This window comes from Aptenodytes patagonicus, chromosome 10, assembly GCF_965638725.1.
Source record: "Aptenodytes patagonicus chromosome 10, bAptPat1.pri.cur, whole genome shotgun sequence".
Classification (NCBI taxonomy): Eukaryota; Metazoa; Chordata; class Aves; order Sphenisciformes; family Spheniscidae; genus Aptenodytes; species Aptenodytes patagonicus.
Window position 1 is genome coordinate 18,603,593 of NC_134958.1, and position 16,088 is coordinate 18,619,680.

The 16,088-nt window shown below is 38.5% G+C and overlaps 1 protein-coding gene across 1 annotated transcript in view; it reads right to left on the minus strand.

Moving 5' to 3' along the window:
- Positions 1-11,666, minus strand: part of OTUD7A (OTU deubiquitinase 7A) — a 181,465-nt gene extending 169,799 nt beyond the window's left edge. The window contains exons 1-2 of the mRNA XM_076348353.1: positions 11,636-11,666; positions 11,456-11,529 (exon numbers count right to left, since the gene is read on the minus strand). The gene's annotated coding sequence lies outside the window, so the exon portion shown is untranslated. The remainder of the gene's footprint in view (positions 1-11,455; positions 11,530-11,635) is intronic.
- Positions 11,667-16,088: the final 4,422 nt, after the last annotated feature.

Consider the following 16,088-nt stretch of genomic DNA (forward strand, 5'->3'; position numbering starts at 1 on the left):
AGTGGTAATCAGTCCCTAAATCAGTCTTTATCTTCCTTATTTAGTTTTAATAGTTCATCTAGTCTGATATAATAATGAATTGGATAATAAGGACCTAACCAAGTTTATAATCCTACTATGATAATTAAAGGGCTAATTAACACACATGAGGCTATCTGCAAAAATTCTGATTCCTAAATACAATAGTTTAAGCATTAAAAGAGAGAACTTAAGCCTGGGACTCAAAATCTGAGGATCTTCAAGCAAATTATTCTTTATGTTTCCAGATTTTACTATACCTCGGCTCACAAGTCGATGAGTGGATTATCAAAGGTTGCCAATTAACCAGACTGAAAAAACAAAACACATTCAACCCAAACTAGATACTAGGGCTACATAATCTTATCTGTTCAACATCAGTGCCAGCTTGATGAATCTCTGTAGACAACAGTTAAGTCATAATCATGACTATTAGCACTTTGATTCAAACCAGTAAGTTGTTGTCCTGGTTTGGGCAGGGATAGAGTTAATTTCCTTCCTAGTAGCTGGTACAGTGCTGTGTTTTGGATTTAGTATGAGAACAAAGTTGATAACGCACCGATGTGTTAGTTGTTGCTAAGCGGTGCTTACACTAGTCAAGGACTTTTCAGCTTCCCATGCTCTACCGACTGAGCAGGCTGGAGGTGCACAAGAAGCTGGGAGGGGGCACAGCCAGGACAGCTGACCCCAACTGCCCAAAGGGACATTCCATCCCATGGGACATCGTGCTCAGTACATAAACTGGGGAAAGCTGGCCGGGGGGGGGCCGCTGCTCGGGGACTGGCTGGGCATCGGTCAGCGGGTGGTGAGCAATCGCACTGTGCATCACTTGCTTTGTATATTCATTATTATTATATTATTATTATTGCTATTATTATTTTATTTCAATTATTAAACTGTTTTTAGCTCAACCCACGAGTTTTTCTCACTTCTACTCTTCCAATTCTCTCCCCCATCCCACCGGGGCGGGGGGAGGAGTGAGCGAGCGGCTGTGTGGTGCTCAGTTGCCAACTGAGGTTAAACCACAACAGTTGTGTTTGTCAAAGTAAAATCAGACCATACTAAGGTAACTACAGAAGCAATAAAAATAGACCAAATTTTCAATATTAAAGTCCTTATTAGTGACTCACAGAAGAGACCAGGTATTACTCGATAAACAATTTGGCTATGTTGAACCAACAGACTATGTACAGGTATTTTCCCGATTCTGTCATTATTTTTTATTCAGGACAAGCTACAAATCCAAGAACCAGAGAAAGCGCTACCGTTAAATATAGTTATAAAATATGCAGTGTTGTTGAAAGGTTAAATTTTGTCCAGTAGGTTGATTAAGCATCCAGTAATTTGTGATCAAGAAATGATTGATGTCAAAGTTGTTCTTGGGGAAAAAAAACAAACAACAAACCAATTGCCAAAGCAGCCAAAAGGAACAAATAGCTACTATTGTTTTTATCCAAGCATTAATGCTCTATGCTTAGTGACAGTGAAGTATTTCTTTTCAAGTTTAGCTTTCTTTGGATATGTCTGGATTTGGTTAAATTGTGCATATCTAATGAGAAAACACTTTCAAAGCAAGGACACTGTACCTGTTCTTCACCTAACCTGCTGTCCTGTACCACATCCAGCTGCTATCTAGAACAGGAATACTTGTACCTTCAGCAGAATATAGAACTAAAGAACAGTAGGACATTTTTTTCTGGTTCCCTCCATCTTTTTCCTCCTCACAGTTTGACAGAAAACAATGGATCAACTTAGTTTATTTCCTGAATTAGAAATAAAGTGTCTCTCTGGTCACTTGTTTTGCTTCTTTGTTCCCTTTTATCATCACATTGAGCTGAAATACCCTGACAACCAAAAATTATCACTAAGAAGAACCTGAAGAAATTTATTACCTCCCCGCTGCCCAGAGAGGCAGTGGCATGAGAACTACCATTTGGCAATGCACAACCTGATGTTTCGGGTGCTTTAGCTTGTCTCTTTGTCCAGTTATTGGCTATTGGAAGGGTCACTGTCCCAACCCAAATTCCTGCTCAATTCTCTCCCCAATATAGAACAGAAAATAAAAAGCATCACTCCCCTGCTGCTCCCAGACATTTAAAAAAAAAGTTACAACCAACCAACTTGCTCACTACTAACAGGCAGTTAATACACCAGTATTTAGTTCCTGACAGCTCCTTGATTACAATTCTATGCTTTACCAAACAACACCTTCCCCTTTGACTCAGCACAGGGCTATTATTCGTCCCTGGAGAGGAAAGGAAGAATTTAAGGACAGAAACAGCAAGCAGGAAGTTCTTTATATCAAAGGAGGCAAAACTCTTTTTCAAAAAAACACTGACATGCATCTCAAAACACAGAAGGGCAGAATGTTTTCTAATGCCAGTCTGTACCGTAGGGTTTACTCAAGGCTGAAAATTTAACTACTCATCTATCCAGTTCTCTGCCTGAGTTCAGAAACTGGGCAGTAAGTGGGAAAATCCTTAGTCTTTTTTGCTTTTCTTACATTTCTCCATTCTCTAATCCCTTCTCCTCAAGCAGGACCACGCTATATGCGGACTAAAAGCAACCCCAGAGTACATTTGAGCTAAAGATTCTACAGCATTGGCTGCATCCCCTATGTCAGACTGGTTCCCCACACTGTCCAATACAACCAAACCCAGCAGAACTCAGCCCCCATGTATAGACTATGAAAAGAGGGCAGCTTTTGCCAACAGAACTTACTGGAAGTGTTACCTAGACAAAAATCTCAGAAAAAAATTCCAGCTTTGGCTGACATTACAGAAGACCTAATTAAGTAGTTGATTTTTTCTTTTTTTCCTCTCCAGACAAAGAGCTGAGTTAGGTCCCATCAGAGGTTTGCTGATAAAAAGAACATTTAATGATAACACCATAGAACTCATCTAGTTTGCTTATATCCATAATGCAGACATTCTTAACTAAGAGAACTAGAGGGTCTGTGAATCTGAGATAAGATTTTATCCTCTAAGGCCTCTGAAGAAATGACTTTTCAACAGTTACCCATTCATGCAGCTGACTTCGGGTTGGTTTTTTTTAATTTGAAGGGAGCACAGGGTACACTGTAGAATTTACCTCAGGACACTTAGCTATGACTCGTCTAGTAATTTGCTACACTGTTACTTCTGAGCACACAAGCACTCCCTGGGCAGATGGGTAGATGCAACACGTCAGTTCAGGACCTAACGACAGGAGGAAAAGCTCACATGCAGCAGTTTAAGTGTTTGCAATGCATGGGACTTTGCCAAGCACATATTCAGTAGGCTAGACGCTTCTTGGAGCCACTGCTCTCAAAGCCACGGGCCTTACTTGCACATGCAATCTTGATACGTATCATACTGCTAGATGCGGCACAGCCCAGGCTCCAGCTCCAATCAGGCTGCTCCAGCAGTCTGAAAGTCTGGACAAACGTACCAAGTCTTCACATTTCACTACTCAAATTTCTGGGAGAAACACAGGATGTATTCAGGGTGTCTGAGAGTCAGACAGACAAAGAGAAAGGCAGAGGGACAGCAACATATCCAAGTTTCCCTCCTCCTGAGGCAGCTCAACTTAAGCTCAAAGACTACATCTGATCTTCCCACAGCAGCCACTAAAAACTTTCCTACGCCAAAACCAAAAATCAGTATTTATCTCTCTGCTGATGGTGGAACCGAAAAGCGAGTAACCCATGGAGGGAAAGCAAATAAAAAGAGACAGAATAAAAAAGTAATTTCATAAAACATGGCATTCAAGATCAATTGCCCTTAGGCACAGGGTAGGACCTTGAAGACATGAGTGGCAATTATATGTGTGACTATGTGCAGAGACAATGACACATGGATAGGTCTGATCCTGACTGTGATGAAGTCAATGGGAAAAGCCTCCTTTGACTTCTACGACACAGGATTAAGCTCTCAAATGAATGGGCTTCTTGTACGTATAAATTTAGACATCTTCAATTATTACAGAAAAACACACTTTGTCCCTCTACAGGTTTTCATGAATATGCTTCTTGCATCCTTCAAGAGTTTTTTTGTATGAGACATCTCCAGACTTACATGCTCAAATAGATGACACTTACATGAAAAGTAATTGGACATGCATTCTTTTTGGTGATTTCAGCCTGTCAGTATCTGTTTAGACTGACCTCATTTAAAATAAAACTTTCTTTTGGCAAATACATTTTTGCCATCAGCCAGAGTTCTTTCATATAATTGCAGCCAAAACTTGGACTTGCAAGCCTGAAAATTTTATAATTAAACCAAAATATGTATACACACATACACATGCAGAATAGACAGTGACAGCATACCCTGTTTTGTGTTTGCTTGGGGTTTTTTTTCCTCCTCCATTATCATCCAAGGATGTTACTTTCTGACATATATATGCAGCAATGCACAGCTGTGGTCAGCTCTGCCCCTGGACACGCATTCTGGACAACACTTGTGAGAAATGAAAAGTTCCCAGTGGCAAGAAGGAAAAGAGAACTCCAGAGCTCTATGCTGATTCATTAGGAAATGGCTTCTCCATGATGCTGGATTCTGCAGCTAAATATCCTCAAAATTAGTTTAGGTAGAACCAGTCTATTTCCCCCCCCCATATTAAATTCTATAACCCAAAATAAAACAAGACTAAGCCAACTTGCTCTGTCAACATCTATGGTGGACACAGTCCCCAGTGCTCTATTTCATGAGCCTGATTGTCTGCATCACCTCCAGACTACCCTGGAAGTAAGCCAAAAGTAATTTTTCTTGCTCACTCTATTGTTTTCTTCAGTCCACAATAAAATATGAAGATGAGACTCATTTTCACCAATGTTAAATACAGAGGAATTACTGTCAGCAAATACTAAACATTTCACATTACAAATACATTGTTTTGCTCCTGTCTTCTCACATATGCCAATACTTTTACCTACCGCTAGAGCAGCCTGCTGGATATCCTGCTAACTCAATGCAAAGCACACTACAAACTTGAGCTCCGCCATGAGGAATGGCATTTAGTTCATGCTCACTGTCTGAAGTGGCTGCAGTTCTGAGCCCATTACAGGACTTTTGGGCTAAGGTTATGCCTCTCCGTTTTTTTTGAGTGAGACTGCAGCTTCCACATCCACACATCCAGGTTTCAAGAGTGACTCCACGAAAGATATATCACAGATGTTTAAAAGGTTTCACCCTGGACCCTAAAATTCTATTGCCTTACAGATACTATCACACAAATCCCAGAACACATAGGGCACAACACTAACAAAGTATCAGCCACAATGCTGCACATCTATTCCAAACATATCACTGTCATGTACACAGATCTGGAGATGTAGGTCATAGCTGTCCACAGGGACACAATTATTTTCCAAGATCATTATTCTGCTACAGTTAGCATACGAAAGAATAGAAAGAAATCAACTTGCTGTACAGTTTGCCTTTCCTGAACTTGGCTTTTCTGGTTCTAGGATTGCTACCGTTACTCCTCCAAGAATTACTAGCACATTGCTCATAGCCTGAAGAGCAATAAACACATGGCACAGGAGAAACAACCAAACACACTTCACACATTGTTCTAGTAGATGGGTCAGAGGCACTCTCACCTTGCTTTTAACAAAGGAAAATAAAACAGTGGGGCTTACAATTAGTTTTTAATCACAGTGTACCTTTCATATCAAGTGGGAACCCTGCAGGAAGACTGACATCAGGCCATGAGATGCACTCATTACACACCACTACCTTCAACAAGAGTTTTATTTCTGAACCAGCATCCTTTCTTCCCCCACACTCAGCAAAGATTACAAACAAGACTTTAAGGCTTTCTTGTAAGGAAAGAAAAGATCACCTATAAAATTATAATGTTCTCTAATTCTCACAGAAATCTACAGAAAGCGTTCCACTGGCCTTAGGGACTGAGACATTTGACCCACAATAACAGGTTCTTTTCTCACTTTGCTCCAAAGTGCTTCAAATGGCCTAATTAAACATATGCAGTAAGTGTCATAAGGTCTGTCTCTTTAACTGTTGCACCTCAGAGGGAAAAAGAAAGCGTGAACATCAAGTTGTACAGAAGGCATGCAAGCCATCTGTTCCATAGAGCTGATGCACTGGACAGAAACATTCTATATTTCATTGCTTTGATGCTGACAATTAAGTGCAAATTGCTTCTCACTAAAACAGAAATCTCTTAAGACTACTAAGGTTAAGAACACCAGAATATAAAAAAAAAAAATAATTTCGATCCATTTTGCCTATATTTTGATGTTTATAGCAGTAGCAATGAAAATACCATTCATGTTTATTTAACAGGTTTAGAATAGCTATTTCCCTAAATAAGAGAAAGTTATTTGGCTTGGGTGAACCATCTCTATTGAAATGACAGCTCTTAACCCTTCCAACTCAAACACTCCTTAGACTTGACTCGTATTGATTCTCCATCCTCCTCCTGCCTCCAAAGAAACATTCAAAAAATCACATTAATTTGCCTCTAAATTTGTAAATGTAATATCAAAGGTGAATGTACACTGTCCTCCTATTTGTTTTTTTAATGGGTTTAAAACTGTGTGCTGTAATAGCCAAAAAAATCTGTATTTGACCACACTACTTTTAGCCTGTGGTAAGTTAAAGAAGGTGCTTCTAGGCACCTCTCAGGCCTCCACTGTGGAGTAACAGTCATTCAGTAATGCAAAAACGGATGGTAGAGTAAAATCTCCCTTCAATATTTTTATATGAGTTCTTGATTTGAGTTTCCCTAAGGAGAGGAGGCATATCTTACCAGAAGTGGCCCACAGCTTCAGATAAGCATTGGCCCTTCTAACAGCAATTTCACACCAACCATCTTTGCCAAAAACTATGTTCCTCTGTGACAGTAAAATTAAAACCTAACTGGACATAAATACAGATAACTGCTTCTATCATCCTTAGTCCATTTTACACATGCCAACTCACAGCTAATGATCTAGAAATCACAGATAAATTTAGGTTGAAAGGAAGGTCACTAGTCCAGCCTGCTGATCAAAGCAAGTCTAATTTTAAAGTTACCATAACATAGCTTATTTTATAATAAAGTTACCAGAGACCTTAAGGCAACTAACGCATGTGCTTACGCTTTTCATTTCTTGCGCAAAACCATGAAGTGACATGTTTTCATTGGTAGTAATTCCTATGGAAGTTTATAAGGTAACTTCAGAGGTGGGGAAAGGGCTTATATACTTCTCCCTTCCTTCCCAATCCAAAACATTCCCTGACGATAGCTGCGGGTTCTGACTTGAAGCCATCTCAGTCTCCAGTCAATACTAAGGCTTGAAATTATGCTCATGGATGCACCATTGACTTAGGGTTTTAGCCTTGGTTATGTCAGATGATATACCTTGGTTGTCTTGGCTGAAAATGCTAGAAACCAGTCTAGCTGATAAAGAGCCACAAATGCTTGATTTTACCTTTACCCTTTGTCTCCCGGCAAAATGTTGCAGAGAAGTAAATTGATAGAATAGAAAATTGTTAAAAGGTCTTCAAGTTGTTTTTTTGAAACCAGTTGGCAATGAGAACCTTACAAATGAAATGATACTCACTTTCAGGAATGCCATGATGAGGATAGAATCAAAAACAGGTATTATTTACAAAAGGAGGAGTAGTTTATGATAGGTATCCAAGGGAATGCCCTCTCAAGGAAGAGAGGCTTAAAGAGTATATTCTTTGGGAGAGGAAATACAGCTACAAGCTTTCCCTATCCTGATAATAAATGCAGTATTAAAACATCGGAAGTTTTTCCAAAACTACATTTAAAATTTATTTAGCGGGTAAAGCTTAATTGACCAGACTTAGTGCTCTGCAATTTAATGATACTGAGAAGAACAGAAAATTGGAATGGCTGTAAAACACTTACCAGATGACTGTAAAGGTCAAAACAGTACATTTCACTATCAGTTTTCATGGGTATTATGTAACTCATCTGAAATTCTAGTCTCAAAGCAAAAAGACTACAAAGGTGTTTTATAAAGTGTTCCTCCTCCCCCTCTCCAACAGTTACTAAAAGAGCAAGGGAGAAATCAGACTTGCACGGAATTAATTCTGACTCATTAAGCAAAGCTCTTTAAGAGTCAATGAAACAGTATTCACCTATTACAGCTCATCATCTCAAAAAAATGCAACCTCCCGGGTACGGCAGCTGCACTGTTTCTCAAAAACCTCCCTCTGCACTCACAGGGATCATCGCTGCTAACTCCATCTCACACATTTTATAAGCCTTCATTCAAAGCAAAGCATTAGGAATCAATAATATTTTATAGCAATCTGTTTCCTCCTATCCACATTACATTTCTCTATGTAACATGAATTTACCTTTCTGAATGAGAAAGATGGAACTTTTCATTAGTCGAATAACCTACCTCACTTACAATTATCAAGCAAAATAGAATTGTCAACTAGTTTTGTACCACAGATGTACCTGGGAAGAGAAAACAGAAGCACTAATTATCTCTAGCAGATCCCCTGTGAGCTTCCTATAGGACACTTCAACATTCTCCATGTATCTCATGCCCATAAACCAGAAGCAGTGCGATATCTCTACAGGGAGTTTGTTCTCTGCAGTTAATCATGAAGGAGTAAAATTTAGATAATAGCTCTTTTCATCACTATTCCAATCTGAAATAGATCCTAATAATGATTTTATTGCAGCAATTTATGGTATTTTTATATTTTTACACACAACTTCCTAGCGAGATATTCAAATTGTGGTAAGACAAACATTTACTTCAGCAGGCCTACCTTTGCACTGTGTGGACTGCTAAAAACTACAGATCATATTGAGGTAAGCATTAGGCCTTAACATGCTGCAATTTCTTTCTTTTTACTATGGTGAAGAGTCAAACAGAAAAGAAACCTCATTCATTAATCTATATATGTATATATGGTACACAATAAACCCACTGTTAAACCAAAGGTAATAATTTTGCTAGAATTATACAGAAGCAAAAGTCCAGTTGAAAAAAGAATAATTTGGATATATCCATGTGACTCAGTGATCTTAAAAATTTAATATAGGGAAGAAACACCAACTCAGAACATATTTAGCCTATTCCACATTATCAGCAAGGTTGGCCATCTCTTGGTGTTTAAACTAGAGATGTATAGAACATAAAGCTACTTCACCAAAGTGAGGTTTGAGTTTTAAAGCAGATAATTAGACCCATATATATGATCATTAGAAAGACAGAACTCTGCCAGTACCAGGCAGTTCAGATCACATTTCAAAGCAACTGCTTCAGGGTAAATCTTCTTATAAATATTGCCAAGAGGAAAGATATACAATAGCATGAAAACCCTTGTAAACATTCTAGAAGAAATACATGCTCAGGTGAAGCCAAATTAATTGAACTGCCTGGAACTCATTTTAAAAGCATCAGACTTCCCCCCCCCTTTTCTTTTTTTTTATTTCCTGGTTGCAAATTTTTAAAAAAGATAGCCTTCAGACACATACTGGGAGCTCTGCTTTGGACAAGTAGCACTTTATTGTCTCTTCAACCTCTTTACTGAGATATTAATACAAACAAATGGCAAATCTTCAGATAGTAAACTTCTTTTATTTCCACTTACCTCATCAGCAATAGCATAGCTCCCTATTCTTCCTAGAAGATACAGTTTTCTGCCATTTATGGTTTTCTTTTTGCCCCCTGGAGGGGGGACACCCAGGTCTCTTAACCTGAACAGCCCTGAACTTTGCTGCTTAGGTCTTTGCAAACAACCTGATTTTGGTATTGTCAAGCTCTTTCCCTGACCCTCCACCACTACAACTCCAACCCAACCTTACCAGACCTGAAGATTATCACAGCCTCAACCTAGTATTTCATAGGCTTCCAGCAGATTTACTAGAAATACCATGCATTTCATGAGGCAATGATGTTGATGAACAATAGTTTGCTTTTTAATATGGAAAAAAATGTTTCCATGATTTCTGTGTGTTTGAGAAAAGGGGCAATCTTTCACCTCAATCCTGTTCTCAGTCAAAGCCTAGATACATGCCAAGTTGTTTTGCTTGCCTCAGTGAAAGAAAATCCAGCAGGGTGAGCAGCCTCACAGGCGTGCTGGAGCGCAGGCTGGGCAAGGTTGCACGCTGCCCTTCTAAGGCACACCACTGCCAGAAGAGTTACTGCAGGGAAGAGCTGTCCAGGCCCTGAAGCAGCACTAAATGCAATGTGAATAGTGAGCAGAGCAAGATAATGTTTACAGTTACATACCCATTAAGAAGACACACATCCTCCAAAAAGCAGACTGTCCAAAACAACATCAGCTGTCACCCATTGAATAATTACAAAATTTGTTAAGTCTTCAATTCTGTGATTAAGTAATACTGCCTTTGCAGGCCCTCCTTAAGGCCTCTAATGGACAGATTCAAAGAAGCAATCTTCACACTATTTTCGCTGAAATTTTCAAGGAATGCACTGTGAGGCACCTCACAAAAACTGAATGTTTCAGCCCAAAGTGTGTCAGTCATAAGGAAATGGGGAGCTGTTTTACAGTGCAAAGCATCTGACAACCGTAACAACCTATTCTGTAACGCACACAAGTACTACAGTAAAGCGTTACTCCATCTCAGTTGTCTCCCTTTTCAGAGCCAAATTCCAGTGCCAACTGTAATGCGGTTTTTCCCAGTGGCAATCCCAACAGGCAAATGCAAGGCACTTCCTCTTCCATGGGTTGCAGTGCTGGATTTGTGCTGATTGCCACCAGCCCTGTCAGTGCTTAGTGAAAAGGGAAGTAACTCAGAAAGACTTTACTGAAGTGACCAGTGGGAAAGCACTGATCGGGGAGGGCCTCACTGCAAGAACTGCCCTGACCAGGACCATAACAAATGCGTATTTCTGAAAGGAAGAGAGGCTATTTTGTAGGGCTGTGCAATGGAAGAAAACTGTACTGGGCCATAAAGAGGAGACTTCTATCTGCTTCTACACCAAGAAGCAACAGAGACTCCTCCATTTATCATCTGCCTTCCCTATTTCATCTACTGTAATTGTATTCTTGCTTTCAGTATTAAGTGGGCTAAGTTTCAGCCACCTGAAGCTAGCCGTAAGAACATTAGCTCTTATTAGTTTATTTTACTATGTTATTCCACTGTTTTCTGGCATGTCTGATTTTTTTTGCTTTGCCCACAAGAGTTTGTGTCATTCTTTGGTTTATTTTAAAATTACTTTTCTGTAAATATAGACAAGAGTTTAAAAGTAAAAGAAATAATTCAGATTACTTTAAGTCTCCATTCAATCATTTCTGTTTAGTGATGTGCCTGCAATCCCTTAGCATATCCATTTTTCTAGCTTGAAATACGTTTCCCACCAGTTTTTTAAGCTGCTGGTACCTTGCACAGGATAATACAAAGGCGGCATTACCCCACAACAGGAAAAAGTTTAGGAAGAAAACTTCATACGCAGACAACTGGATGGGGACCATCATATCATACCTACCCATACATTCTCAGTACCATATGCAAACACCTCTTCAGTCAAAAACAGTAGTTAGGCAGCCAACAACACTGCATCTGAGAAAAGGAAGAAAAGGTATTTAACAAACTGAGAGGGAAGTCCACATAGGCAGAAGCTGATTTTGTTCAGTATGCAACAAAGTCCAAGACATTTCATGCTCACCAAGGGCAGCCACTAGAGCTTTGAGAACGAGTGATCAGAACCACAACTCTCTGCCAGGATCAAGGACTTCCATGAAGCACAAGAAAGAAAAGTAGAAAGGTGTTCTGCCGGTTTGGATTGCTTCAGGCACATGCTGTTCCGTAACAAGCCAACAACTGCGTATTCATCTGGGGGAGAAAAGTCTTGTGTCATCTCTAAGGATGATGCAGCTGAAGACACTACGAGGGAACTTATTACTAGCAAGTAAGAAACCAAAGAGCCACTGGTGTTGAAAAGAAATATTTTAAAATGTACATGGCTTATGACTATTTTCACAATGAAGGATCATGATTGCTGCATTTTGTAGAACCAAAAGATTACAGCCTTACAACACTTACCTACAGTGTTGGTATGAACTGACTGACAATCCTGACAGATGCTAAATGTGCTACATTTGAGGCCCCAAATACCCTTCCCAGACAAAAGTTTTTCTTCAGGCCTCCACATTTGTGGGTATTTCAATAGACCTGCTCTGCTTCACGTGCACAGCACTACAAGAAGTAAAATAAAGACTTGATCTGCCTTCCTTGGAAAAAGGGGGACCCCTGTTACCAGATACTTATCTTGTTTTTTAAAGCATAAAATAATTGTATCTTATCCTAAAGAAAAAAGCTTTAAGGAATTTACAGTATAGACCTTTATTGGATACTTAAGCACGTTTTGCAATAGAACAACAAACAGCTGGCTAGAGCAACTGCATTTGAAGAAAAGAAGACGGAAGAGAGATCTTTATCCAAAGGAAGTTACTAAAATGGTATTTTCCTTATTTCATGTGAAAAGCTTGTGTTGCAACTTGCAAGGACAGACTAAAGTGCTATCTGAACTTTAACTCAATCTGACACAATCCATGATAGACTTTTTTTTTTTTTTTAAGTAGGCCAAAACAACAAAAAATAAGCAGAAGTTTTAGAATCAACTATTTCAACATTTTTTGGGGGGGAGGGGGAATTAAAATGGCATTTCTTAATTAAAAAGAAAGTTTACAGATCTTTTTTCCAGTATGCATGCAGTACATGCACACACAATTCTAGTTCTAATATTTTCTAATAGTTGTTAATGGATAGTTGCTTATTTAAAAGCATGATCAGAGAGTCCATCTCATCATGACTGCATGATTCTCAACCATAGCACTTAATCTTCTTGTATAAATACCAGCCATATTTCTCCCATAAGAACTTTTTCTTAAGCACTTAAAATTGTATTATTCTATTTGAATCAGAGGCAGAAAAATGTGATACAAAATGTAAAACAGTATTAGGAAGCGGCTGGAGAACAGTTGGTTTGCTCTGTATCTTATACCTTCAAAATGGAAATCTGAAGCAGAGAAAGATTGACTCATGATAGCAGTTAATGAATATATAAGTAGGCTGCAATTAATTAAGCAGATATGTTGCTTTTTTAAACTTCCCTTCTGTATTATAGTCTTCCTTTTTATCTCATTTTGCTCAGTCCAACTCTTCTGACAGCTATTGACAGCAAGAGCCAAAAATACCACAGGTTCTCCTACAGAAAAACCCTACCAATACTGACTGCTAAATCCAGTGGTGCATGTCAATTTGATGACTCATGTCTCTCATTTCATTTTAATCTCCTTTCCTTTCATGTTGAGGACCTGAAGTTTTACAGTTTCATTACAGCCCGCTCCTTTGCCTTCTCTCATATACCTAAGACTAAGTAGGACAAGTAGGAAAAGCCCACGCTGGCTGTCACTAGCAGCATTTGTGCTGTTGTGATAGCAGGCTTTAACAATTTACAGTTTCTCTAGAGCTTAAACAAAAGGAACAGAGACAGGAACAACTCTCAGTAATGCCACCCTGCTTGCCACAGAGTAGTAAGGTTTAAGAAGGAAATATCCTGTTTCCTCTTTCCTCTTGCTTGCTTCCCTACAATGCTGAAGTCTGTAGAAATTAGAGGAATAGCCACATTCACATTTTAAGCTGTGCATTAAACAGAAGCAAAACAGACATCCAAATCTAAGACTTGAGTGCTTGCTATTGTGGTTTTTTTACTTTCCTGCTCAAACAGAATGACTACACTTACATGTGGCCATGATTAAGGCTGCTCTGTCATTTAAGATAGCCATACCAGTTTGTTTTTTCATTAGTCATTTAAAGGTCAGACCAGTTTATCTTGTCATGTGTTTTGGTAGAGACTGGACTTGGACAGAGAAAAGATATTTCTATTATACATTTCCATTAAACATCTGCAGCTGCCTCTGACTTAGATTGGGTTTGGATACTTGAACACAGGCATATGAACTCCAGCGTGCAGGCAGGCCCCCAAAACATCTAGTCTTCATTAAAAAAAAAAAAAAACAAACCAAAACCAGAAAGTTCCTAGAAATTATGGTACTACTTTCAGGACTGGTATTGCTAAATCAGCTACTTTGCACAGTTACAGTTTAGAGATGGTGCGATCCAAAAATTTACTCTCATGCTGGTTGATATTCTTTGACATTTGTGGACTTAATGCCTACAAATGTGCAAGTCTACAATTGTAACATGAACCCAGCTCTCTTCTCGTTCATCCAAATAAACATGAGAGGGGAAAACTGAGTACATGATATACTAGCGCATGGTATGTGTTTTCCAAAAGCAAACCAAAGCTAGTTGCTCTAGGCACTTTGACATTTATGAATATAGTGTACTTCCTACTCTAAGTCTTTAACTCAATGATCTGTATCATACAGCCACCTACAGTAACCAGGTCATCAGTGAACTTGAGAGATAAGAGCAGCATTTCTTCACGGAAAATTGGGGGTTTTGGTTTTGCAAAAGATTATTTACAATATACTTAGCTTCTGATAGTCAAATTAATTCCAGTTTTGTTTTTTACTATGTTACAATGAAAAACAACTTAAACCCTGAAAATGACAGGTAACTGTCAAGCTATATTTAACTACCATATCTCACTTAGGAGGAAACATCATTTGAATAAACAGATGGTGTTGCTATGGGGTTGCCATCATTAGTAGAAGCTGTAGAAGCACACATTTGACTCTGAAAATGGCAGATATAAAGGACAAGAAAACCATATGTCATATTGGGCATTTCCAGAAGCAAAACCATGGTTATACTAAATCTTAGTTTGTTTCATTCCTCCACTCAATAACATAGTTTTACTGTCAGGGTTGCTTGAATTCCTGAGAACTAAATAAGAACTGAGTCTTGCTAACCAATTCTCAATTAATTTCAGGAGTATTTGCATTCCTACCTCCTTTGCTCCCTCCCCTGAAATCCCTGGGAAAGTGAATGTACAATTTTGGTTACTACATCAAATCATTTATGTAGCTGGAAGTCTGTTGAAAATAGATTGTCGTGCTATTTCAGGAATATGAACACCACTAGCCAGCTAACATATTTAGTCAATGTTATTTAAATGTTATTTAAACACCTAGTATGGAATAAAAAAAAAAAAGCTATGAAAATAAAGAAATAGACAGAGTATTCCAGTTCATCCAAAGAAATGCAACTGTAAATATATTTATGATACATGTCGTTACTTGTATTAGGAGTTGAACTTGACTAAAAATGGACATCACACTAGGAGAGAGGCACTGTCTTATTTCCAAGAATTGCTTTAAAACTGCAACAGCTATTTTCATTTACAACAGAATTTTCATCTGCTTACTCAAACAAGTAACAGTTCAAATTCCAAATTAGTACCAAGAGGGAATGAAAAGGTAATCAGGGACAATATTTCATCAGCTGGTTATATAAGTTAATCATAATTCGAGAACGCTGAATATAATTTTGACACTATACTTGTGGATTACTTTGAGATTTAAAAAGTGATTGGTTAGATTTCATTTTGACCTTGCTTGTATTTCACTCATGTACATGTAGAAAAATAACAACCGTAACCAATCAGTTCAGCAACACTTAAAAGAGCATTTCCACAAAACTAATTCTGATATGCAGAACGGACTCTGATTATTACTTACTTCAGAATTTCTCAGTGTACTAACACAAGGATAGACCTGCAGGAAAAGGCTTAAGCTCCCTTGAAAACCTTACCACTAACATGCCGCTGCACTACAAAGTCTACAAAGTCAGATCAGTTGCTAGGAAAGATTAAGATATGGCGAACGGGAAAATCCCATTACTGACACAATAGCCACATCATAGTTCAGTGTCAGAATCTTAGTGAACTTTAAGACAAATGATATTTTATGTACAACCATCACCAAGGCAACAAGAGTATGGAAGTACTGAGCAAAATGAGGGCACAAAAGAAATACTGTAACAAGATAAACTGAATAAAAACCAGACCATAAAAATATCAATGGGAACCATCTTCCAAGTGTAATACAGTAAAATAAGAATGTGAAAGGTCATGTATTACATTGGACAGAGGTAAATATGCTTTCTTTGTTAACAACAAACGTATATAGTAAGGAAACTTACCTACCTTC